The sequence below is a fragment of the Ornithorhynchus anatinus genome, chromosome X1 (assembly GCF_004115215.2).
Source record: "Ornithorhynchus anatinus isolate Pmale09 chromosome X1, mOrnAna1.pri.v4, whole genome shotgun sequence".
Lineage (NCBI taxonomy): Eukaryota > Metazoa > Chordata > Mammalia > Monotremata > Ornithorhynchidae > Ornithorhynchus > Ornithorhynchus anatinus.
In genome coordinates this window covers 95,553,693-95,580,300 of record NC_041749.1, presented here as the reverse complement: position 1 = coordinate 95,580,300, position 26,608 = coordinate 95,553,693, and the positions used below count along the sequence as shown (strand labels likewise).

At 42.7% G+C, this 26,608-nt stretch overlaps 1 non-coding gene across 1 annotated transcript; it reads left to right on the top strand.

Moving 5' to 3' along the window:
* Positions 1-14,120: 14,120 nt before the first annotated feature.
* On the top strand, positions 14,121-14,260 carry LOC114807289. Its single transcript, XR_003755340.1, has one exon. It is a non-coding gene; the product is annotated as a small nucleolar RNA SNORA7 (small nucleolar RNA).
* Positions 14,261-26,608: the final 12,348 nt, after the last annotated feature.

Genomic DNA, 26,608 nt, shown 5'->3' with positions numbered 1-26,608 from the left:
CAGCGGAGTGAAGAATAGACTGGAGCGGGGCAAGAGAGGAGGAAAGGAGATCAGAGAGAAGGCTGACACAGTAGTCTAGCCGGGATATAACAAGAGCATGTAGCAGTAAGGTAGCCGTTTGGGTGGAGAAGAAAGGGCGGATTTTGGCGATATTGTAAAGGTGAAACCGGCAGGTCTTGGTAACGGATAGGATGTGTGGGGTGAACGATGACACCGAGATTGTGGGGCCTGGGGGACGGGAAGGATGGTCGTGCCATCTATGGTGATAGGGAAGTCTGGGAGAGGACCGGACTTGGGAGGGAAGATGAGGAGCTCAGTCTTGCTCATGTTGAGTTTTAGGTGGCGGGCCGACATCCAGCTGGAGACATCCTGGAGGCAGGAGGAGATGCGAGCCTGAAGGGAGGGGAGAGGACAGCGGCAGAGATATAGATCTGCGTGTCATCTGTGTAGAGATGGTAGACAAAGCCGTGAGAGTGAATGAATTCACCAAGGGAGTGAGTGTAAATGGAGAACAGAAGAGGGCCAAGAACTGACCCTTGAGGACCTCCAACAGTTAAAGGATGGGAGGGGGAGGAGGCGCCTGCGAAGGAGCCCGAGAATGACCGGCCAGAGAGATAAGAGGAGAACCAGGAGAGGACGGAGTCCGTGAAGCCAAGGTGAGATAAGGTGCGGAGGAGGAGGGGATGGTCGACAGTGTCAAAGGCAGCAGAGAGGTCAAGGAGGATTAGAATGGAGTAGGAGCCATTGGATTTGGCAAGAAGGAGGTCACGGGTGACCTTAGAGAGAGCAGTCTCGGATGAGTGGAGGGGACGGAAGCCATATTGGAAGGGGTCCAAGAGAGAATGGGAGTTAAGGAATTCTAAGCAGCGATTGTAGATGACTCGTTCTAGGATTTTGGAAAGGAAGGGTAGTAGGGAGATAGGGCGATAACTGGAAGGGGAAGTGGGGTCGAGAGAGGGTTTTTTTTTTAGGATGGGGGAGACGGCATAGCACCCAAGGGTCCAATATCAGTCTGGGGTCAAAGCAGCCCATTTGACAATGCTTCTCCTTTCTACTGCCTTCTGCTGCTCCAATTCTTACTTCTCTCTGCATACCTCCAAGTACCTTTGACTGTCTTTTCTCTCCCTTAGGCATCATAGCTGGGGTTTTAAATGGCAGTCATTGATTGGTCCAGGCCCATTACCAGGTAAAACAGGGAAAGAAAGCCATGCCTCCCTCCATGCTATGCTCCCACAAGCCCATAATCACCTGTCCTCAAGTAAAGCCCATCAGTGTCTTCACAAAGTCTCTCACTTGTTGTTCACAAGATCACAGTCACTAGAAAGGCAGCTTTTGGGGGCTCACCACAATATGAAGTGGGAGGGAGTTCCAGGCCAGAGGCTGGATGTGGGCAAGGGTTTGGTGGTAAGAAACACAAAATCAAGGTACATTGAGTAAGAGGCATTAGAAGAATGAAGTGTTTCCAGGAGATGGGGGTGTGAGAGTGTCAAAGGCAGCTGAGAGGTCAAGGAGGATTAAAATGGAGTAGAGGCCATTGGATTTGGTAAGGAGATCATTGAGACCATTGAGAGGGCAGTTTTGGTGGAGTGAAGGGGGTCGATACCAGAATGGATGGAGTCAAGGAGAGAATTGGAGAAGAAGTGGAGGCAGCAAGTGTAGATGACTTACTCATGGAGTTGGGAGAGGAATGGTAGGAGGGAGATGAGGGGGTCAAGCAAGGATTTTTTTTAGGATAGGGGATTCATGAGCAAGTTTGAAAGCAGTGGGCAAGAAGCTATTGGAGAGTGAACAGTCAGAGAGGGAGGAAGGGAGGGGGCAAGTGTTTTGCTAATGAGTGAAGTGATGGGGTTAGAAGTGCAAGTGGATGGGGTGGATTTTTGAGAGGAAGCAGGAGATTTTCTCTTAGGATGCTGCTTGAAAAGATGGGAGGCTTGAAGAAGGGGCAGGAGGAGAGAGGGCCTGGAGAGGAGCAGGAGAGATTTTAGGTAGCAAAAATTGCTTGGGGGAAGGGAGCATGGGACTTGAGAAGGGAGTTAAATCTCTGAAATAACTGCCAAGGTTAATGGGAATGGGAGTTGATAAGGATGGAGAAATGGTGTTGTCTGTCAGAGGAGAGGGTATAGTAGTGCAGGTAAGGATGAATTTGAGATGGACTAGGTTTACTTGATATCTGGATTTCTAACAGCTGTGTTCTGCAGATCATGCCCAGGAGGTGATGGAAACCTGCTGTAAAGGTGATCTAGGGCTGTGGGTTAATGGTATGAGATTGCCGAAGGGATAAGGGAGCTACTGAGTTGAGTTCAGTAGAGAGGGTGGTGTTAAGGTCGTCAATTTGTGTATCATGAGAAGGTAGTTTGGATATGGAGATTAAATGGGGCATGATGATTTTAGAAAATTGGTATGGTTCAAAAAATGGACAGTTTTGAAAACTGTATAAACTCTCTGAGAGAACTAGGGAACAGCTATCACTTTTCCAATTTGTTTTTTTTAAATAGTATTTGTTAAGCACTTACTATGTGCTAGGCACTGAACTGCCTGTAGTACATACAAGTACTGTAGAGTAGATACAAGCTAATCAGGTTGGACTGAGTTCCTGTCCCATGTGGGGCTCACATTCTTAATCCCCAGTTTTTCAGATGAGGTAACTGAGGCACAGTGAAGAGACTTGTCCATAGTCACACAGCAGGCATATTCATTCATTCAGTAGTATTTATTGAGTGCTTACTATGTGCAGAGCACTGTACTAAGCACTTGGAATGTACAATTTGGCAACAGATAGAGACAATCCCTGCCCAGTAACGGGCTCACAGTCTAAAAGGGGGAGACAGACAGCAAAGCAAAACAGAACAAAACAAGACAACATCATCAAGATAAATAGAATCAAGGAGATATACACCTCTAACAAAATAAATAGGGTAATAAATAATATATACAAATGAGCACAGTGCTGAGGAGAGGGGAAGGGGAAAGAGTGGGGGGAGGGAAGGGGAGAAGGAGCAGAGGGAAAGGGGGGCTCAGTCTGGGAAGGCCTATGGTGGAGCTGGGATGAAAACCCTGGACCTGATTGTGCAGGGTTTGAGACGAGTGACAAGGGAAAGTTAACTGCTCCTCTACTTGGGTATGCCACAGGCTCTGAAGATTGCAGTAGTACTCGCCTTCCCATTGCTGAAGGGATAATTCTGCTCAGTAATATTAAGGCAACTCCGAAGTGAAGTTATTCCACATGCAAATGTGGCAAGATAAATGCTAAACATTATGGACATTCCCTCTCTAGACTGAAAGCTTGTTGTGGGAAGGGAGTGTGTCTGTTATATTGTACTCTCCCAAGCACTTAGTACAGTGCTCTGCATACAGTAAGTGCTCAATAAATACAATTGACTGACTGAAGCATTATTAGGGCTAGACCATGATAAGGGAATGGTCTTCTGCTAACACAAGCCTATTGGGCTTAATGTGCCACATTATTGAAGAAACTGCTTGTGTGCAGGTGAGTGGTTTTGGAAGGGGTGAGTACTACAGCATGAGTTTTCCTTAACCTGAGATTTCACAAGAACAAAACCGTCACAATATAGTATGTCATTTCTATTTGATAGTGAAAGAAGAAAACACATACCTTCACAAAACCTATGGGAGGCATTTTTAGTTAGGTCTCTGAAAGATTGCTTGTTTGGAAGTTGTGAAGATCTAATCCTATATGAATCTCTTCCAGAATCCCTTCCCTCTCCTCATGACTCACTCACACACCTCTACTGCCCCAGCTCTTGCAAAATTTTATCTTAAGCAATATGTCCCTGGGGATAAGAATTGTTTCCCTGATTGACAAATTCCTCCAGATTGTAAGCTCCTTGAGGGCAGGGATTGTGTCTACCAACTCTGTCGTATCCTCCCTAATGCTTAGTACAATGCATTACACACAATAAGTGCTCAATAAATACCATTGATTAAAGGAATCCTCAAATATTCTTTTTTAAACATATCATGTGATTTTGAAGGCAAACCACTCTATGCACCTATCTTTCTGTGGTTGAGTAAATTGGTTCAAGTGGTTCAGAAGACACAGTTGTCACTCTTGCCTTGTCTGCTGTATTTAGAATCCAACAACCACATCTGTCAGTAACAAGTGAATCACCGCTTCTGCAGCAAAGCTTGCTGATATTGATTAGGGAACAGATTCAGATCCAGTGATTATCCAAAGTAGTATTTCTGCCTGAAAGGGGCCTGAAATAGCCAATTAAACTTTCAATCCCAGAACTGAAGATGAAAAGGGATCTCCTTCCTCCCCCAACCCTGCTCTGGAGAGAGATTTGCAGTTTCAGAAGCCCATACTTAGTGCCCCACCAGGTCAAATCCAAGAACAATTAGTCTGTTTATATATTGCATAACTTTAGGGCTTATTCCTGGGAGGAATCAAGGCTAGGACATACCATGAGTCTCCTGGCAGCCTTAATCAGACCAATTCTGTAATGGGCACAGGACTGGAGAATTGGGAATCAGAGGATTAGAGTGGGCTCTAATACTAATTAGGATTAGCTGGACTCTAATTCCAGCTCAGCCTCTTGCCTGTTGTGTGACCATGGATAAGTCAATTTATTTCTCTGTGCCTCAGTTTCCTGATGTGCAAAATGGAGATTATCTCTTCATCCTCCCCTCATAGACTGTGATCCCCATATTGGGCAGGGATTCTTACAGTATTCTAGATGGTAAATTTGTTGTGGACAGGGAATATGTCTACCAACTCTGTTATATTGTGCTCTCCCAAGCACTTAGTACAGTGCTGTGCACACAGGAAGTACTCAATAAATACCATTGACTGATTGTGTTTAACATGATTGTCTTGTATCTACCCCAGTGCTTAGTACTACTGAATTACTGCTCAATATATGAAAGCAAGTCTACATCAAGCCAATAATTTGCTTAAATAATTATGATTTCATGGGGTAGAAAGCAGAAAAAATATTTTTAATAATAACAATGTTTGTTGAGCACTTACTGTGTGTCAAGCACTGGGATAGATACAGGATAATCAGGTCAGATATGGTCCCTGTTCCACTTTTGGCTCACAGTCTAAGTAGGAAGTAGAACAGATATTGAATCCCCATATTACAGATAAGGAAACTGAGGAACAGATAAGTTAAATGACTTGCCCAAAGTTTCACAGCAGGCCTGTGGCAGAGCTGGGATTAGAACCCAAGTTCCCTGATTCTCAGGCATGTCTTCTTTCCACTAGGCCATGCTGGCTTGGAATCTGATTGAATACAAAAAAATCCCAATCAGAATTTTAACTATGTAGATTTTTCTTCCCCCTCAAAAGACAGTGTTTGTGTAAGGTGTGCCTAGGGAAGTTCAAGTAGAACTGTAGATTAACAATGAAAGATTTATTCGCCATAGGCAACAAAAGAGTCACAGGTCATTAAATTCATTGAAATTGGACAACTTTTTCTTTCCATTATATATAATGGGGAAGCAGCATGGCAGCTTGGCTCAGTGGAAAGATCCTGGGCTTTGGACTCATAGGTCATGGGTTCGACTCCCCGCTCTGCCACTTGTCAGCTGTGTGACTGTGGGCAAGTCACTTACCTTCTCTATGCCTCAGTTACCTCATCTGTAAAATGGGGATTAACTGTGAGCCTCACATGGGACAACCTGATTACCCTGTATCTACCCCAGTGCTTAGAACAGTGCTCTGCACATAGCAAGCGCTTAACAAATACCAACATTATTATTATTATTATTATATATAGCACAGGTAGTTATGGAGTTCTAGATTCATTCATTCAATTCATTCAATTTTATTTATTGAATGCTTACTGTGTGCAGAGCACAGTACTAAGCTCTTGGGAGAGTACAATACAACAGTAAACAGACACATTCCCTTCCCACGGTGATCTTACAGTCTAGAGGGGGAGAAAAGACATTAATATACATAAATAAATGAAAGACATGTACATAAGTGCTGTGGGGCTGGGATGGGGGGATGAACAAAGGAAGCAAGTAAGGGCGACACAGAAGGGAGTGGGAGAAGAAGAAAGGGAGGCTAGGGCAGGGAAGGCCTTTTGGAGGAGATGTGCCTTCAGTAAGGCTTTGAAGGTAGATTCTGATTCATGCACAATATTTAGGGCATCTGAAGGCACTCCATCGAAATTCTTTAGTCAAAACTGCAAGGTGTAATGTCATTGTTTTGAAGTTGTTATGTAATTTACCCACTTACTGAATTACTATGCTACATTTGACTCTAAATTAATAAGTAGCTTGTCCTGTTTCATAGAGTATTTACTATCATTTGAAGTGACTTAGAGCTTAAATTTTTAATACTCTAGATTTATTTGACTTGAATTCATTCCTGAATTACTACCAAAATTTTTGCCTCTGGGGTTTGTTTAATCCATACTTTTATCTCAGAGGCTGGACTGCTATTTTTAATGAAGTGAATAGACAAAAAAGACTTACTTTTTGAAACATAATATAGTAGCTGTTTTTCCTTGGTATTTAAAAATAACATCATCGATGGTGAACTTCACCCATGAGGGTAGGGAAAACAGAAAAGAAACAAGATAGAGATCATTCTTGACAATCAACTTCTGAAAACATGCTCCTAAATCTTTGAGTCCCTCAGTGGCAACATAATGGGGATAGTGCAGGGACTTTTTTGGGTAATTGATCCCTAAAACCCCTGTTCCTTAGGCAATAAAGGCCTTTAGGCGAAGGGACCAAAGAGGCTAGGCAATTCTGAACCTTCATTGATTTTTTTCTCTTGTGTGCCAGGCACTGTACTAAGAGCTGGAGTAGATACAAGATAATCAGGTTGGACACAGTCCCTTTCCCACATAGGGTTTGTAGTCTTAATCTCCATTTTACAGATGAGGTAACTGAGGCACAGAGAAGTTGTGTGACTTACCCAAGGTCACAGCCAACAAGTGGTAAAGCTGGGATTAGAACCCAGGTTCCCAGACTCCAGTCCTGGGCTCTTTCCACTAGGCCATGCTGCTTCTTAGTTACAACTCCAAGTGGGTTCACAGCTGTGTCATGTTACAACCCAAGGTAATTCTTGCATTTTCCACAAAGGGAGAAGCAGTATGGCCTGGTGGAAATAGCTCAGGCTGGGAGTCAGAGGGCCTGGTTTCTAATCCTTGCTATGTCCCTTGTTTGCTGAGTGACCTTGGACAAGTCCCTTAATTTATCTGCACCTCAGTTACCTCATCTGTAAAACGGGGTTAAGACTGCACAGCCTATGCGAGGCAGGGTCTGTGTTCAGTGTGATTATCTTGTATCCATCTCCAGCGCTTAAGCACTTTACAAATGCCATTAAAAAAAGGGGAGCATTATATTGCCAGTTGCATAAAACATCAATATCTCATTAACCAGTAAGCATACTTTGATGACTAAGAATAGAAAGATTTAAGAAGGTGTCATTCCCCAAAGCAGCACATCTAAGTCTTTATAAATACTCTTGAGGAGGGCATCTGAAATGTTCTTCACTTTTGATCTACTGACAGTATTCAGGGCACCACCCTCCCTATACCAGAAGCCTGCAAACTTTAACTCTTCATGTTCTTTCAGTTCAACCATTCACCCTGCCACTGAAATCTGCCACTCTGTTACAGGGCAATGGCTAGGAGGGGGAACGGAGCACATTGAAGATTCTACTTCCACAATATTTCCAGGTCTTCCTCTTCTTCTCCACCCAAACAACTACCCGTGAGGCCCAAGCTCTTGGTATATAATACTTGGATGACAGTTTCAGCTTCAGGACAAGTCTCTGATTAATTTCCAAAGCCCTGAGCGGTGTCATCCCAACGGCCACCCTTATCAGTTATGTATTTTGATACATATACATTTTTATTCAATTATTTCATATGTATATTCATTTGTATATTAAACTATTCAGCTTTTTCATGCTGACACTTGTACTATTACTTGTTTTATCATTGTTCCAGTTACTGTTTACCCCTACTAGACTGTATGCTCCTTGTGTGCAGGGATCTTGTCTACCAGTGCTGTTGTATTGTACCCTCTATACTGTAAGCTTGTTGTGGGCAGGGAATGTGTCTGTTATATTGTAGCCTCCCCAGGATTTAGTACAGTTCTCTGCATACAGTAAGCACTCAATAATATGATCGACTACCTTCCCAAGTGCTTAGTACAGTGGTCTGTATGCAGTAAGCTCTCAATAAGTATCATTGATTGATCTGCCTGCTCTCACAATTTTAAAATCAATTTTGTCCATCTGTTGACTGGATCTCCAGGTGACCTATGGCCTGGCCATTCCAGAGCCACAATCCAGGCCTTGAGACAGGACCAGGCCAATCCATCTTATCCTTTTGCCTACTCCTCTGGATCCACTCTGAGAGGGAAAGTGGGAAGTGGAAAGGGGGAAGGGATAAGAGGGGATATCTGGCTGGGTTACAGCTACCTCCTGGTTGGATCCCTCCTCAGAGCCTCCACCCTGCAGGCCCCATTCATTTCCTGGACCCAAATCGTTTTGGGGAAGGGGAGACAAACGGTAGGCCAGTAGGCCAGTAGGGTGTTTGTGGTGGAGTGGAGAGGAGGGGGTTTATTTGTACTCCTCATTATGCCTTCTGGCTCCCTCCTGGGCAACTCAGTGATACAATGAGTGTCCAGCCCATAAAGATCATGACCATGGCGCCAGTTGTCTCCAAAGCAGCTGTGGCTGAAAGAGTGTGTTGGGTGATGGGGCACGTATCCATCATACTCCTATTGGACCACTAGCGGAGAGACACCCCTTGCACTCAAGAATTGGAGCAAGGGTATGAAATTGATTGCCTTTTAGCCAAATGTGGCCAGGCATCTCCAGAGTGCTGTCCGCTATCCAAAGCTCCTTTCCTTTGTTCCTGGGAACTGGGAGTAACACTACTGCTGTTTAGCCAGGGAGGACAGGGCTCCCTTTCCTGCCCTTCTGAAAACAGGGTTTTTTTCTGCTCTTTCCCCGAACACCCTGAGGGACTGGGCTTCCACAGGGAAGTTGGCATATGTTTCAAGAGGCATGACCAATAGGCTGCAGTGCAAGGCAAATGGGATTCCTCTAGGTAACACCTGAGTATGGTGCCTGCCCTTAATGAAGGACAATGAAATCTATATTTTAGTCCATTGTCATTGACCGTCCTTGAATTTACATTTAGGTGGCAATCCTGGTCACCATCATGAACACTGTTTCCCCTTAAATCCAACAGATCACAACTCCTTCCATTACCAAGGTCCTCCTGAAATCCCAACTCCTCTCAAAAGCCATCCCCAGATAAAACACAACACCCTTGTTACGACCACCCAATGGTCACCCTTAGTACTTTATTCTCTTTCACTCCTCAACTTAGCCCTTCTGTGCATCTCTATATTTCTTTGGATTTTCATTTGGATATTTACTTATTCTGCTATTTCAAACTGATATAGCTGAATTACTTCCATTATATGCTCTTACACTATTGATAGTTTTGTCTATCTGGGCATGTCACTCCCCTTCTTAAACACCTCCAGTGGTTGCCTATCAACCTCCGCTCCAAACAAAAACTCCTCACTCTAGGCTTCAAGGCTCTACGTCACCTTGCCCCTTCCTACCTCTCCTCCCTTCTCTCTTTCTACTGCCCACCCCGCACGCTCCGCTCCTCTGCCGCCCACCTCCTCACCGTCCCTCAGTCTCGCCTATCCCGCCGTCGACCCCTGGGCCATGTCCTCCTGCGGTCCTGGAACGCCCTCCCTCCTCACCTCCGCCAAACTAATTCTCTTCCCCTCTTCAAAACCCTACTTAAAACTCACCTCCTCCAAGAGGCCTTCCCAGACTGAGCTCCCCTTCTCCCTCTACTCCCTCTACCACCCCCCCTTCACCTCCCCGCAGCTTACCCCTCTTTTCCCCCCATTTCCCTCTGCTCCTCCCCCTCTCCCTTCCCATCCCCTCAGCACTGTACTCGTCTGCTCAACTGTATATATTTTCATTACCCTATTTATTTTGTTAATGAAATGTACATCACCTTGATTCTATTTAGTTGCCGTTGTTTCTACGAGATGTTCTTCCCCTTGACTCTATTGCCATTGTTCTTGTCTGTCTGTCTCCCCCGATTAGACTGTAAGCCTGTCAAACGGCAGGGACTGTCTCTATCTGTTGCCAACTTGTTCATTCCAAGCGCTTAGTACAGTGCTCTGCACATAGTAAGCGCTCAATAAATACTATTGAAAGGTCTATCTCTGCCCTTACACTGTGAGCTTATTAAGGACCAGGGGAAGTGTATTTTGCTTCTGTTGTACTCTCCCAAGCACTTAGTACAATACTTTGTGCAAAGTAGGCACTCAGTAAATACCACTGGTTAACTGAGTGGGTCATTAAAGCATTGACCCTTTAAGTTGAAAGAGGAAGGTCAAAGATTTCGATAAAGTAAATACATTTCTTACTACTTTGTCTTAAGTATAAATTATTTCATGATCAGATCAGGCAACAAAAAACACGATATAGCTTCCTAAAAAACTATGCTCATTCAAAGCTGCTACCATTAGGGCTATAATCTCATTTCTTTTTTTTTTCCTCTTTGCCCATAATGGCTGCAGACATCATAAATTCTGAAACCTGACAAGATAAAGAGTCTGGTCTGAGCACACGGTCCCATTTCTGAATAGAAAATGACAGAAGTGTATCTGCCACCCATTTGGCTTCACAGGAGCCATTAAAGCCATTGCTTTTCCAAGCCCCCACTTACCAGCTGATTTTCTGTAGAGGGAAAGGCCACACCCTATCCCTACTGGAGAATGAAAGAAATGAAACATGAGTCTATAAATCAGCAAGTTGTTGTGTGTTGGTAAACTTGTGGGGAGGACATAGATTGATAGACCCTCATAAAAAGCTGATTAATGCACTTGTTCCCTTGAGTTTGTTTCTAATCTCACCTCACCTTTTATATCTTGCTGCCATCTTATAAAATCAGGTAACATTTCTCCCATTTTCTGGCCTTCTTCAGAGCAATCTACTCTTGACCTGTGTAAGTATAACAGATGTCCTCTACCCATATCTATATGAATATACATATTTTGGGATATTTATGGCCAGCTATCAAGCTATGGGTCCACAAAAAGACCATCAATTTATGATCCTTTTGAGGTTTATTCAAGGTTTAAAAATGAATGAAAAATAAACGCCCTTCTTAGATATTATTTTAATGCAGCTCAGATTATCCTCCACAAATTGGAAAAAATTATTTACATATGTGAAGAAAATGACATGGGTATTGTGCCTTTATGTTCAATTGTAACTTACAGACTTCTGTAGCCAGACTAGCTATGACATGGAAACTTAGTGGGACAATTATCACATGATACAGAGTTAACCCTGGATGCCAACTTTGGATTTTGAGCCTGAGGGTGAGGATAGGGTTGCCACTGATGCTCCTTCCCCTCCAAGAACATTGAACTTTCCTTTCCTAATTAAACCTCCACAAACAGACTGGCTGAAAACTGGATGAATGACAACCCCAGATAAGAGGAGTGGACAAGAGCTGAAAAGAGAGAGATGACGCCAGAAAGTCAGGGCCATTACCAGAGGGGTAGATGCCTTGTTCAAGGAGTCGAAAGAGGACAAAAAGATAGACTGAGAAGAGCAATAGAGTGAAGAGAGAGAAACAGAGACAGAGAGAAGTGAGACTTAGACCTGAGAGGAATGTATTGTTGCTTTTCCTCTCTGTTTCTTTTTTTTAAAAATTATGGTATTTGTCAAGTGTTTTCTATGTGCTGAATATTGTTCTAAGTGCTGTAGTAGACAGAAGTTAATTAGGTTGGACCTAGTCCCTGGCCAACATGGGGCTCATAATCTAAGTAGGAGGGAGAACAAGCATTTAATCCCCATTTTACAGTCGAGGAAACTGAGGGACAGAGAAGTTAAATGACTTGCACTCAAGACCCATGGTCACACAAACAAGCAATTGACAGAATCAGAATTAGAACCCAGGTCCTCTGACTCCCAGGCCCGTTCTCTTTCCACTAGGCCACTCTGCTTCTTGCCCCCTGTCTTTTTCTCCCTCTCCTCAGATTTTTCAGCCCATTTTTTCTTTTTGCTCTCTCTCTCTGCTTTTTCCCCATCTTCGGTTTTTTCACTTCTCTCTGTTTTACCCTCCATCTACTTTTTCCCTCCCTCTCCTCTATCCCTGGTACACATTCTGCTATTGTTTGTAACCATTTTTGCCCCCCTTCCCTTTTATGCAGTCCACAAGATTCCCCCACAGAAACATGTCCAGAAAGAAGTATCTCACCACATTGTCCGCTCATTGGTGCACAGAGGAAGCCTGCTCCCCTGGTATATTTCTGCATCCTCTGTGATTATACTTCTGCGTCTACTTCTGAGATGATACCTCCAGTCAGAGACCATGGAGGCAAAATGAATGGGGTCATCCCCAGTCTGAGCATAAGGGCAGCTGTGGCCCTTTTAGCTCTGGTGGAATTAGTGCCCTAGCTCCAATATTAGTAGACCAACACATAAGGTAAGTATCGGATAAACCCATGCTATCCTTAAGTATGGGTTTGGTGACTGATCTGAAAGAAGAATACAGTCCAGAAACCAGAGCTCAACAGTCAGAATAAGTCTTGCTCCTAAATATATGTGTAGATCTAAATATCAGAAAGAAAGGAAAATTTCAAGACCATGGAAAGTGAGAAAAAGAGTAGTGGAAGGTAATGGTAATGATGATGATGGTATTGGTTAAGTGCTTACTATGTGCAAAGCACTGTTTTAAGTGCTGGATAGATGTAATGGTAACTGTGGCTCAGGCCACAATGAGAAAAACAAAGCAACAGTTATGGCAATACACATATCAATCAGAATGTCCAAAATTTCTGTAATCTGAGAGTTATGACAGTTAAAAATGGTTTAAGAAATAAATGAGTTCAAAGAATTTTGAACAGCAAACAGATGTGTAATGGAAGTAGGTTTATGCTGCCAGTTTTCTTAAAAGTCCACTTTCTCCCAAAAAGAGAGAATCCAGTCATTTATATTAAGTAACATCTTAAAAGAGACAATAAAACAAGGAAAAATATGAAGATGGGTGTGGAAAACAATTTCCTTTTTAATCTCCTGGAAGTGGAGAAATAAAGGCAGCATATTTGTTGTGAATTTATCCAGCTCAATCTCAAAGCTGAAGGGAGTTAGCTTCCTCCAACATATTTACAGTCATAAGAGACCAGGCCCATTGGCACTTGTTGGGTTCACTTCTTCCCTTTCATGGACAAAAGGACTCTGACTCCTGAGTTGCAAGAGGGTTGTGTTTCTCTTTTGGAGACAGACTGGAGATGCTGGTTGGCACAGTCACTGTTGCTCTACTCCCGGGGCTACACTATTTGATGTCCCAGTCATGGCCTCTTGTGGTAATGAGGGATAGTCTGGACCCCTTTTAGAGAAGTTTGAGGGTGAAGGAGCTCCATGGCCTAGTGGAAAGAGCACAGGCCTGGGAGTCAGAGGACCTGGCTTCTAATCCTGCTCCGACACTTGTCTGCTGTGTGACCTTGGACAAGTCGCTTAATGTCTCTGTGCTTAGGTTTCCTCATCTGTAAAATGGAAATTCAATCCCTGTTCTCTCTCTTACTTAGACTGTGAGCCCCATGTTGGATAGGGACTGTGTCCTCACTGATTAACTTGTATATACCCCAGTGCATAGAACAGTGCTTGATGCAGAGTAAGTGCTTTAACAAATACCATAATGACAATAACAGTAGAGAGGTGGAGGCTGAGGCAGATATCTGGACTTTTTAAAAGGACACCATTGAGTAGCAAAGAAACTTGGTGGGAGGCCAGCGGGGGAGCTCTTAATCTCAGAGCATGGGTTGGGGAAAAACTAAATCTAGGCTTGTGTTTGGAAACGCTCTATTGTTTAACAGAGACCATCTCTCCATTGCCAGAGGGGAATCTGAGAGTTGACAGATGGGTCCTGAGAATAAGCGGTTGTGTAATAATTGGGAATGAAAGAGCTGTAATGACCAATTCACTAAATCCAGCCTGGTTTCTTTACATTGGACCTCGAATGCTCCCCTTTTGGCTGCATATGATGACTCCCACCCAAACACTGAAGAGATTTTTAGGTATCCTTCATAGGTGACTCAAGATGAGAGGGGATACTATGCAGCATCTACCTTATCCTCCCCTCTCAGGGTCACTCCTGGAGAGTTTCCTGTACTCTACCAGTCTCAACTACAGGAGGGAGAGTCAAGCAAAGGCATACCCTTTCCATTCCTAGCTTGGGCAATGGCTAGCGAGTGGAAGGCAATCTCTGCTACAAGTCAAAACTCACCTGTGCTGGGCAACAGTGGCATGGGAAAGATTTGAGGGTGGAGATTCAAGCAATGGTAAACTACTTCTGTATTTTTACCAAGAAAATTCTATGGATACTCTACCAGAACGATTGCATATGGAGGTGGGGAGTTCTGGGAGAGATGTGTCCATGGCATCACTATGGGTCTGAGATGACTAGTTGGCATAAGACAAGACAAGACCTTATTTTAGGCACCAAGCATTTCACTGTAGGATCACCACGGCATTGCATAACATCTCTCTCTCTCTCTCCCTTTTGCTTTTTTTTCTCACCTCAATCAATCACTGAGAAGTATTCATTGAGCATTTACAGTATGCAGAGTACATTCTAAGTGCTCGGGAGAGTGCAATACATCAGAGTTGGTAGAATGTTCCTTGATGATGGTATTTATTAATCACTTACTATGTGCCAAACACAGTTCTAAGTACTGGGGTAGATACAAGGTAATCAGGTTGTACCATGTGGGGTTCACAGTCTTATTGCCCATTTTACCAATGAGGTAATGGAGGCACAGAGTAGTTAAGTGACTTGCCTAAAGTCACACAGCTGACAAGTGGCAGAGGTGGGATTAGAACCCACGACCTCTGGCTTCCAAAGCTGTACTGTTTCCACCAAGCCATGCTGCTTCTCCACAGGGAGGTTACAATCTGGAGGAAGGAGGAGTTCATAGTGTAGATTTTAATTTAATCTACACTGTAACCTGCATTTAAATTTAAATGAAACTTTTCTAATTTTAATTTCAATCTACATTTGAATGGTATTTTGTGTTATATGTTATTTAATTTTCATTTTATACATCCATTATGACAAAAAAAAAACAATCATCTAAGTAATACTAAATAAGAAGATAGAATGAATGCCATACAAAATGCTGTGCAAAAGTTATCCTGTAAAATAGCCTAATAAGCAAAACTCAATTTTAATGGTAGGAATTTTGTACATTCCATCTCTGCTTCTATAATTTGCACTATCCTAACCCTTTAATTATGAACTAGTAGAGCTATAGCACTGAATTCTAAACCTGAAAAATGCCACCACCAACATCCATCCCATTTGTGCATAAAGCAAAATATCTTGTTCCCCAGGGAATAGGGAATGATTGCTTTGGAACAATCACACAGCGCAAAGCTTCTTGTGGAGGAGATTAGTGATGGTAGGTATTTTTTTCCTCTTTTTCACTCCAAGAACCGTGACAAATTTTCCCATGTGGGTTGGATGCTTCTAGTTACTGGCAAGTAGAAAACTAACACCTGAATAGCAGATGCTGTCTATCTGTTTAAATGCCATTTTCACTAATCCATTTGCAAATGGCTGTCACGGTATCTGCTCTCTTAGAAACAGTTTTTCTTTATACTTTGGGAGGAACAGTATTGGGTCAAACTAAAGATTTTGTTGGGATACTGTTCAGATGGAGGAGAAAAAGAACCTTACAAGCCAAAAAGCATGTTCACTGTTGCAAATGCTGTGGAATGATAATCTCATGATGAATGATATTCTGGAACATAGTTTTTTAGTGTTGAAGGTATACTTATCTTTAGCACAACTACATTGGGTGGGACATGATGTAAGTAGAGCTGAAATTGGGAAACTGAAAGCAAGGAGGGCAGAGGAAACATTTTAAGAACACAGTTAAACGAAAGCCTCAGGCAATGTTGTATCCCAACTGATAACCAGGAGTCAATTGCTAAGGATAGACCAGTTTGGTGCACTACTAATTAATCAATTAATCAAGGATATTTACTGAGTGCTTACTGTGTGCAGAGCACTATAGTAAGCACTTGGAGGAGTATAATACAACAGAGTTGGTAGACATGTTACAAGGAGCTTACAGTCTAGAGATGGAGCATTTAAGAAAGGAGTGGCTCTCTTCAAGGAAAGGCTTTATAAAGAGCTAGGAACAAGGAGGCAAAAGAGAAAATAGGCTGAAAACCTTAAGCTTGACAATGCAGTAAAGGACAACCTTTTCTGTGTTCGCGATGTGACCAGAACTATGAATCTTGCCTTGGTCCTTTCAGCTGCATATAGGTTAATTTCACCATCAGTGATATCTTTGAATATTAAGCACAACTATGCATTCATATTGGGGCTGTATGAACACAGTCAAAATGTCATAGAAATCTGAGGTAATTTTCCAGATAATTCGAGAAAAAAACCCTATTGAAGAGCAAACTGTGTTTTGTGTCAAAGTTCTGATAGGTTATCAACAATGATCAAGTTTAAATACTCAGCTTTCCACTGTGCTTATCGTTTCATAGCAGACTCTCAACTACTTTTGAAGGTACTCAGGGCTTTTACCTATTCATAGAAAATGTGCATTACTTTTTCTCAAGACTTTGAAGAAAATATATGGTGGCATTGCAATCATTTCCAATCTAGAAATGCACATTAGACTGCCTTGTCAACATTGATCATTCTTGATACACGCTTTGCTTCTTATGAAAAATTTGTTTTGCTCCATGGGGCGGTAGGACAGACATGAAGACTTGTTGGAGTGGGGAGGATTCATTTTTGGATGGATTCCACCAACCTACAAAATTATTTCAACTAAGTGAATGAAATAGCCAGAGCACCTTTTTTTTCTGGTCTTTTTTCTTTTTCTTAGTCTTTCGTCCACCTACCAAATTCTCCACCGCTTGTTCAGGTCAAGTATGTAGTCTAGTCTCTGTGGCATGATGTACCCATTTAAACTGTTAAATTACTCAATTTTACTACTTCTAGCAAGAAGCAAAGGCCCCAGTTATTTATATGGTCAATGTGAGCACCACACCATAATAGTAATAATAATTGTGGTATTTGTAAAGTGATTACTACGTGTCAGGCACTGTGCTAAGATCTGGGGTGGATACAAGCAATCAAGTTGGAGGGAGTCCTTATTCCACATGGGTCTCACAGTCAATCCCCATTTTACAGATGAGGTAACTGAGGTACGGAGAAGTGAAGTGACTTGCCCAAGGCCACACAGCAGACAAGTGGCAGAGCCAGGATTTGAAACCTTGACCTTCTGCCTCCCGGGTCTGTGCTCTATCCACTACACCATACACACACTGACACACACACACCCAGAAATTCTCTTTCCCAGCAGTAGTTTATGAAGCAAGTGATGCAGTCTTCATTGCACTTGTCCCACAGAGATTTTCTGTTCAGTTTACACAACAAACATGGACCTAATAACCCTGTCCACAAGAAAGAGCGACCCCCATTAGACTGTCAGCTCCATGAGGGCATGGATGAGGTCTACCAATTCTATTGTATTTGCCCAAGTGCTTGTTACATTGTTCTGCGCACAGTAAGTGCTCAATAAATACCATCTATCAATTGATTGATTTGACACAAAGTCTGGGAGTGTGGATAGCTCTCTTACTCTTGTTCTTATAAAGGTCATGTTTTTGAATAATAATAATAATAATAATGGCATTTGTTAAGCACTTACTATGTACCAAGCACTGATCTATGTGCTGGGGTAGATACAACATAATCAGGTTGTCCAACGTGGGGCTCACAGTCTTAATCTCCATTTTACAGATGAAGTACCTGAGGCACAGAGAAGTTAAGTGACTTGCCTAAAGTCACACAGCTGATAAGTGGCAGAACCGGGACTAGAACCCATGACCTCTGACTCTCAAGCCAGTGCTCTTTCCACGAAGCCTTGCTGCTTCTTGTTTGAAGCTCCCATTTGAAACACCCCATTTGAAACACTGTGTCCATTTCCCAGGCTTCCATGTATTAAGGTATTGTCTGGGGGCAGCCTAGTTACTTTTACTACTACTTGCTTGTAGATTTCTGCAGATTTCATCATCATCCTCCCTGTCTCCCAGGCCCGGTAACTTGGAATTGTCCTCAATTCATCTCTCACATTCAACCCACACCAAATCTGTCACCAAGGCATGCCAGTTCTACCTTCACAACATAGCTAAAATCCACGCTTTCCTCTCAATCCAAATTGCTACCATGTTAATCCAAGCACTTATCCTATCCTGCCTTGATGACCTCCCTGCCTTCTGTTTCTCCCCACTTTAGTCCATACTTCACCCTGCTTCCCAGAACATTTTTCTACAAAACTGTTCAGTCCATGTATCTCTACTCCTCAAGAACCTCCAGTGGTTAACCATCCACCTCTGCATCAAACTGAAAGTCCTTATTCACTGGCTTTAAAGGACTCAAACAGCTTGCTCCCTCCTATCATACTTAATAATAATAATAATAATAATGTTGGTATTTGTTAAGCTCTTACTATGTGTAGAGCACTGTTCTAAGTGCTGGGGTAGACACAGGGGAATCAGGTTGTCCCACGTGGGCCTCACAGTCTTAATCCCCATTTTACAGATGAGGTAACTGAGGCACAGAGAAGTTAAGTGACTTGCCTGCAGTCACACAGCTGACAAATGGCAGAGCTGGGATTCGAACTCATGACCTCTGACTCCAAAGCCCGTGCTCTTTCCACTGAGCCACGCTGCTTCTCTTCTTCTTTACTGCTCTCCTATCACAACTCAGCCTGCACACTTCACTTCTCTAATGCCAACCTACGCACTGTACCTGGATTTTATCTGTCTGGTCGCTGACCGCTCACCTGCATCCTGTTTCTGGCCTAGAACTGTCTGCATCTTTATATCCAACTGACACTTTCCCCCCTTCAAAGCTTTATTTAAAGCACATCTCCTCCAAGAGGCCTTCCCCAAGTAAGGTCTCATTTCCTCTTCTTCTCCCTTCTGCATCACCCTTGCACTTGGATATGCAGCCTTTTTTCACCACTCAGTCCCACAGCACCTTTGACCCTATTAATAAATTGCATATTATAAATTATTCATATTGTTGTCTGTCTCCCCCTCTAGACTCTAAACTTGTTGTGGGTAGGGAACCTGCTTACCAATTCTGTTCTACTGTACTCTCCCAAGTGCTTAGTTCAGTGCTCTGCACCCAGTAAGCACTCAGTAAATATGATTCATTGCTTGATTAATTGCAGGAATGCCAATTGATTCAGCTGCTTTACCACTTCATGATTTGGTCTACATTTCCTTAAAAAGCCAAAGCTAAGGTCGAATTTTCACATTTTGACCAGTTCTTTATGCTTCAACTGGTGTCACCCAAGCTGGAGGAAGGCATATTTAGAAAAGACTAAAATAGTCTAAAGAAGTATACAGTTAGTAATCAATCCAAGTAGCTCGTAAAGAATAAAGACTTCAAAAAAAAATCCTGAAATAGGCCTGCATGGTAATGAGTCCATTTCAACTTCTCTTTAGCCTGTAGTATAAAGACATGAGTCCAGGAAGAGGACAGGAGGATGGTGGAATGAGGTTATTGGAAAACCAAGGCAAATCTTGTATTCCTTTTCCAAAATCTCTCTGCTCTTTTCTTTATTCACTTTTTGTTTTTTGCATTTCACTCCACATACCCTTTCCTGTCTACATAGATGATAATTTGTAACTCGGACAGCATTATTTTTTTTCAGCACTTTGAATATATTAGCACTCAATAATGCAAGCCACTATCTGGAAATTCATTTCTCAAATCACAGTTTTCTACATGAAATAATCACACCCCTTTTCTTGAGTTGTTAATGCTGATGTTCTGAAATGCTCAGGCTTAAATTGAATTACATTTCAGAATTATAGGACCAGACTGTATGATTATGCCTGACTCCAACTCTTTTCTATTAAGTGCAAATTATGAATATTAAAAATTTATCTCATTTTGGCTCAATTGCCAGAATTTTAGATCATTTTGTTCATTTTTTTGCATTCTTGATATAATTTGTAACAGCAGATTCTTGCTATAATTGCAGCTTCCTTAAAGATGGCTCATTTACTGTGCTTCTGGGTATGATATTACTGTGAAACACTTTTTTCAGCTTTATTATCCTTGTCTACTATTGATATGGTAGTGTGGTATCTGATAGTTTAAGTTTTAGTGTGCCATTATCATGATTATATACTTCTGTACTATGATTTCGTTAATTTGTCCAAGTATATCTACCTTGCAAAATTATTTTTTGAAATCATAGAACCACACTATTTGTATGTGAATAGGTGTGACCGAGTTTTCATTCTGTGCCATGTGCAAAATGAAATTATATCTGAAATTGTTATCAGTATAATATGAAGGAGGCATGTAACTCCCAAATGCACCTGTCCAGCTCTTTGCCATCATGCCCATGTGAGCTATGTGTTCATTGTGCATACTGTTATATTTTCTTCCTGCCTTGTCAGGTAGAGAAGCAGTTTGGCCTAGTGGAAAGAGCACGGTCCAGGGGAGCACGGTCCAGGGAGTCAGAGGACCTGGGTTCTAATTCTGGCTCCATCACTTACCTACTGTGTGACCTTGGGCAAGTCACTTTACTTCTCTGGGCCTCAGTTCCCTCATCTGCAAAATGGGGGTTCACTCCCTGTGCTTCCTCCTACTTAAACTGGGAGCCCCAGGTGGGACCCGATGATCTTGTATCTGCCTCAGTGCTTAGTACAGGGCTTGGCACATAGTAAGCACTTACAAATACCACAATTATTATGATTTACTATTATTGTCAGTTGCCATTTTGTTAATCCCTCTTAGAGTTGCTGTGATGTTCTCAGAGGCAGACACCCCATTTCTAAGCATTGTACACCCCCAGGTTTGTGGGGGATGAGAATGGTGTCCCATTTCTCCCTTGATTGTGCACCTGAGTCAGTTGCCTCCCCTTTACCTTCCCGAAGCCAGCCTTGAGGGGAGGATTAATGAAAGAGGGATACAAACAACTGCTGTATTTACAGCTAGAGTAGAAAGAATGGGCTAGTCTTGTCTTCCGCTGCTCCCCAATAACTAATCATAGCCTGGCCATGTGATATAAATGTATTATGTCATTATGACTTTAAAATCTTTCTTCTGTATTTCCTGTTTGTTGATGGTTTTTCTACTTCTGCTGCAAATACAGCAGTTTTTTTTTTCCACCTCTTTCTTTCACCTTCCTCACAGGGCTGGATTTGGAAGGTAAAGGAAAAGCAGTTGCCTCAGGGTGCACAATCAAGGGGGCAGTGAGACAAATTCCTCTCCCCGACAAAACTTGGGGTAGGAGGCAGCAATTGTTTTTCCCCACTTGGGTCCATCAATGTGCAGAGCATAGTACTAAATGCTTGAGAGAGTACAGTACAACAGAGTTGGTAGACACATTCCCTGTGCATAACAAGCAGAGTGGATAGATATTTGAAGTAGGTCCTGCTTCCTTGTTTGCTCTGACCACAGATGGCCTAAGTCAAGGGGCATTGCTCTGATGCTTATGGCCTAAGTGTGTTCAGATTTGCATTGCTTTAGGGAGATTTTTGTTGTACCATGTAGAGGTCTGGATTTTGTTTCCTGTTCTCTACTGCATCTGACAGGTAGCAAAGATAAGACCTGTTGTACCCTGCTGTGGTCTGAAGCTACACAGAGTTTCTGGTAGCACTTGGTTAACTCTTTTTGTCCGTGTCCAGTTCAGGAAGGATCTGATTTGGCTAAGTAATGGAGAAAAATGAGTTCTGCGGTCAGTTCACTTCCCCTTTGCCTTGAATATAGCAGTAATGATATTGTCTTTGAAAAGCTGTGGCATTTTTTCAGTTTTCCATCCTCAAGCCCAGAGGCAGAGATGGCAGACTGCTTCCAATCTCCCTTTCCTCTTCAGTATGGAAGTAGAACTCAAAGTAGGTGAAAACATGCTTCCTCATAATGGAGTTAAAGCCCAAGTATAGGTTGAGAGAGGTTGTTCTGGTGCCATTTCTGTACCTCTTCCACTGAGTTACCTGAGGAGGCTGTCATTTTTCCCTCCTTCACATAGTTCATGGTATTTATTGAGCCCTTACTATGGGCAGAGCATACTAAGCGCTTGGGAGAATACAGTACAACAGAGTTGGTAGGCACATTCCCGGCCCACAATGAGCTTATTGTCTAGAGTAGGAGACAGACATTAATATAAGTAAATAACTTATAGATATGTATTTAAGTGCTGTGAGACTGAGGGGGGGATGAATACCCAGTGCCCAAAGGGTACAGATTCAGCCAGTTGTACCACCTCTTTGAAGATTATGATTATACCCAAACAGTATATCTCTAGACTATTAGGTCATTGTGGGCAGGGAATATGTCGACCAACTCTATTGCGTTGTACTCTCCCAAACACTTAGTACAGTGCTCCACACACAGTAAGTGCTCAATAAATGTGATTGATTGAACACGTTGAAGATCCTGGAGAGTCATCTTAGAGCATCACTTCCCAGTGAACATTACAACTATCAAAAATGTATTTTTAGTTACAAAAAATGGTTTCTTTGGAAAATGAGAAAATAACTTGATGAACTGTAGCACAAATTGTATGTATGTTTCTGGAAATCTGAGGGCATTTGTTGGGTTTAGAATACTTTCCTGAATTTGTTTTCTATTGATTCTTCATGATCCCAGTCAAATGACAAGCCCATGTATGGTAATCTAGGACAAGGATGTTGCTGGGAAGAATATGGCTGAATCTTGCTGGAAGTTCATGGTGGAATTTTTACATTTTCCAAAGTTTTCAACTCATTGAAGAGGATGCTCATTTTAGAGATTTGAACCTAGGAAATATAATACCAAAAGGGATGAATATATTCATAGGGATGAATATTTGTATTATGAATGCTATACTCTTTTTCTCAAAGGTATGGAATTTACCTTCAGTTTTCCATTCATTTAAGTCATATGGTTGTATTTTTAGTTCCATGGTGAGCAGCGAATATCTCTCCAGGGAATGCTTCAAGTACTAGAATTCACATAGATCTTCTTTATAAAGGAAGAAATTGGACTAGCAGCATATGAATTGTATGCTGAAACTTGTGGAAACTGCAGTGCAAACATACTCTATTCGGCCTGGTCTCTAAATGTAATTTTATGTTGGGTTCTGTTGATGTCCTCCTTGTCTGTTTTTTTTTAAAACCAATTGTATTTATTAGTAGAGAAGCAGCTTGGCTCAGTGGAAAGAGCCCAGACCTGGGAGTCAGAGGTCATGGGTTCGATTCCCGGCTTTGCCACTTGTCAGCTGTGTGACTGTGGGCAAGTCACTTCACTGTGCCTCGGTTCCCTCATCTGTAAAATGGGGTGAAGACTGTGAGCCTCACGTGGGACAACCTGATTACCCTGTATCTACCCCAGTGCTTAGAACAGTGCTCTGCACATACTAAGCGCTTAAATACCAACATTATTATTATTGAGTGCTTACTGTGTGCAGAACACTGTTCTAAGCCCTTGGGTGAGTACAATATAACAGGGTTGGTAGACACATTGTTTATTTAAAAGGTATTTGTTAAGGGTTTACTGAGTGCCAGGCACTGTACGAAGTGTTGGGATAGATTCAAGCTAAACAGGTTGGACAAAGTCCATGTCCAACATGGAGCTCACAGTTTTAATCCCCATTTTACAGATGAAGTAGCTCAAGCACAGAGAAGTAAAGTAACTTGCCCAAAGTCACACAGCAGACAAGTGGTAGAGTTGGGATTAGAGCCCAGATCCCCTGCCCACAAGGAATTTACAGTCTAGAGGGGGATATTTAATAGATATTTAATATTTTAAATATCTATCACATGTTTAGATACATTTGATAGATGTTTTAATGTATATCATAAACCTTATCCCAGGACACACTCCCACCAAGAGCACAGTGAACCTCTGCTTTCCCAGGAAGAGTGAAATTAGAGGAATGACTATTTATTTAGGTTGTGGGTCGAGAAGGTTCGGAAAGATTAACTTCCTTTTCTTCAACAGTAAAATTTTGAAGTGTTCTTTCTCAGTCTGTTCTTACCAAATCATGCCAGGGTCTGTATGAGGCAAGTTAATAATATTCAAGAATCCTGGGTAATTTACTGTAAGATGACTTTTGCCCCTTTACAGTTCAATGTTCTACAGTGAAATGACACCATCAGTAAACTGGACCATGGAAATTAGCACATTCAGCTGCCTTAAAAAGTTCATTCAAGTTCTAAAACTACTTCATGTTGGCAAGAATGGGTGGATAGGAGTTGATCCAGTCGTCCTCACCAGTGGAGTCAAGCAGAGATGTGTATTGGGTTCAGTCCTCTTTGTTATATTCCACTCAGTCATTCTGAAAGATGCAACAAGAGACCTGATGCAGGTGTTAGAATATGCTTCTGCACCATTGGGAAACGTTGCCAACTCAACAGACTTGGAGGTTGCTATATACTTCCGCACCACTGGGGAACGCTTTCAACTCAACAGGCAGTATTCAGGATTTGCCGTCTGCAGATGACTGCACCTTAGAGGCCTACATCCAAGGAGACACACCAAAGATTATAAACTGCTTCACCTATTCAGCCAGTCATTACGGGCTGACAATAAGTCAAAGAAATACCTTTTCTCATTCATTCAATCATATTTATTGAGAGCCTACTGTGTGCAGAGCACTGTACTAAGCTTTTGGAATGTACAATTCGGCAACAGATAGAGATCCCTTTCCAACAATGGGCTCACAGTCTAAATGGGGGAGACAGACAACAAAACAAAACAAGTAGTCAGGCCTCAATACCATCAAGATAAGTAGAATCATAGATATATAGACATCATTAATAAAATAGAGTAATAAATAATATATACAAATATGCACAAGTGCTGTGGGGAAGGGAAGGGGGTAGAGCAGAGGGAGGGACTGGGGGGGAGGAGAAGAGGGGCAGAAGGAAAGGGAGGGCTCAGTCTGGGAAGGCCTCCTGGAGGAGGTGAGCTCTCAGTAGGGCTTGGAAGAGAGGAAGACAGTTAGTTTGGTGGATGTGAGGAGGGAGGGCATTCCAGATCAGTGGTAGGACATGTGCCAGGGTCGACGGCGGGATAGACGAGAACAAGGCACCATGAGGAGGGTAGCGGCAGAGGAGTGGAGTGTACGTGGTGGGCTGTAGAAGGAGCGAAAGGAGATGAGGTAGGAGGGGGCCAGGTGATGGAGAGCTTTGAAGCCAAGAGTGAGGGGTTTTTGTTTTGTGCGAAGGTTGATAGGGAACCACTGGAGGTTTTTGAGGAGGGGAGTGACATGCCCAGAGCGTTTCCCTCCCTCTCAGACTGTAAGCCGCATGTGAATCAGGGCGCACTACACATCTCTGCTTTACTCCATTGGTGATGAAGATCGGATCAGACAAAGCACCCTTGACTGCTCCAGCAGTAGTCTCCCCAGTCTTCCCAAGTTTCTTTGGAAGTGGCGTCAGGCTGCAGCTGCTTGTCTCTGTCCCACTGGGGTGGTGCGAGACAGGTCGGGTGATAGGCTCCTAGATGATGTGGAGAGGAGCTGGAGTGGGATCCTAGGGAGGCAACTGGGTGGTCGAGTAAAGAAGAGGCTGAAGGCACTGAGGGCCATGTTGGGGGTTGGCAGTTACCCAGAGGATTCAGACGGCCATCTGCTGGGGGTTCTGGGGTGCAATCATTGGTGGCTTAAGTCCACAAAGACAACCTGAGGTGTTCAGGGAATGCCAGGAGCTTAACCAAACAGCAACGCATTAGGACAACCTTCCATTTCAGAAAGAAAAATAACCTCATCTGATTTCTGATAACTAAATCAGACCATCCCAGAATGATGTAGAAAATTGTATTATTCAAATAATTCTGAAGAGGACAGGCTTTGAAAATTTTACCAACATGAATAATATTTGTCCTGGATCTCTTAACTTTTGTCAATCAATTAGTGGTATTTATAGAGTGCTTACCATGCACAGAGCACTGTATTAAGCACTTGGGAATTTAATAATGATAATAATGATGATAATTATGGTACTTGTTCAGAGTTTACTATATGCCAAGCACTGTTGGGATACATACCAGTTAATCAGTTTGGATCCAGTCCATGACCCATATAGAACTCACACTCTTAATCCCTATTTTACAGATGAGGTAACTGAGGTCCAGAGAAGCTAAGTGACTTGCCCAAGGTCACCTAGCAGACATGTGGCAGAGTTGATAGAAACATTCCCTGCCCACAAGGAGTTATCAGTCTAGGAGGGGAGAGAGACATTAATATAAAAAAAATATGGATGTGTACATAAGTGCTGTGGGCCTGAGGGTGGGGTGAATACCACATGCCCCAATGCTGCAGATCCAGATGCATAAGCAATGCAGAAGGGAGAGGGGGTTGGTGGAAAGAGAGCTTAACTGGGGAAAGCCTCTTGGAAGACATGTAATCTTAATAAGGCTTTGAACTGGAGAATATGGTGTTCTGGCATATATGGAGCAAGAGAGAGTCTGAGGCACGAGGGAGGATGTGGGAAAAGGGTCAGTGATGAGATAGATAAGATCAGGGTACAGTGAGCAAGCCAAGTCCAACCTCTGGCCACTATCCATATAACTTCCTCTTCCTTCAG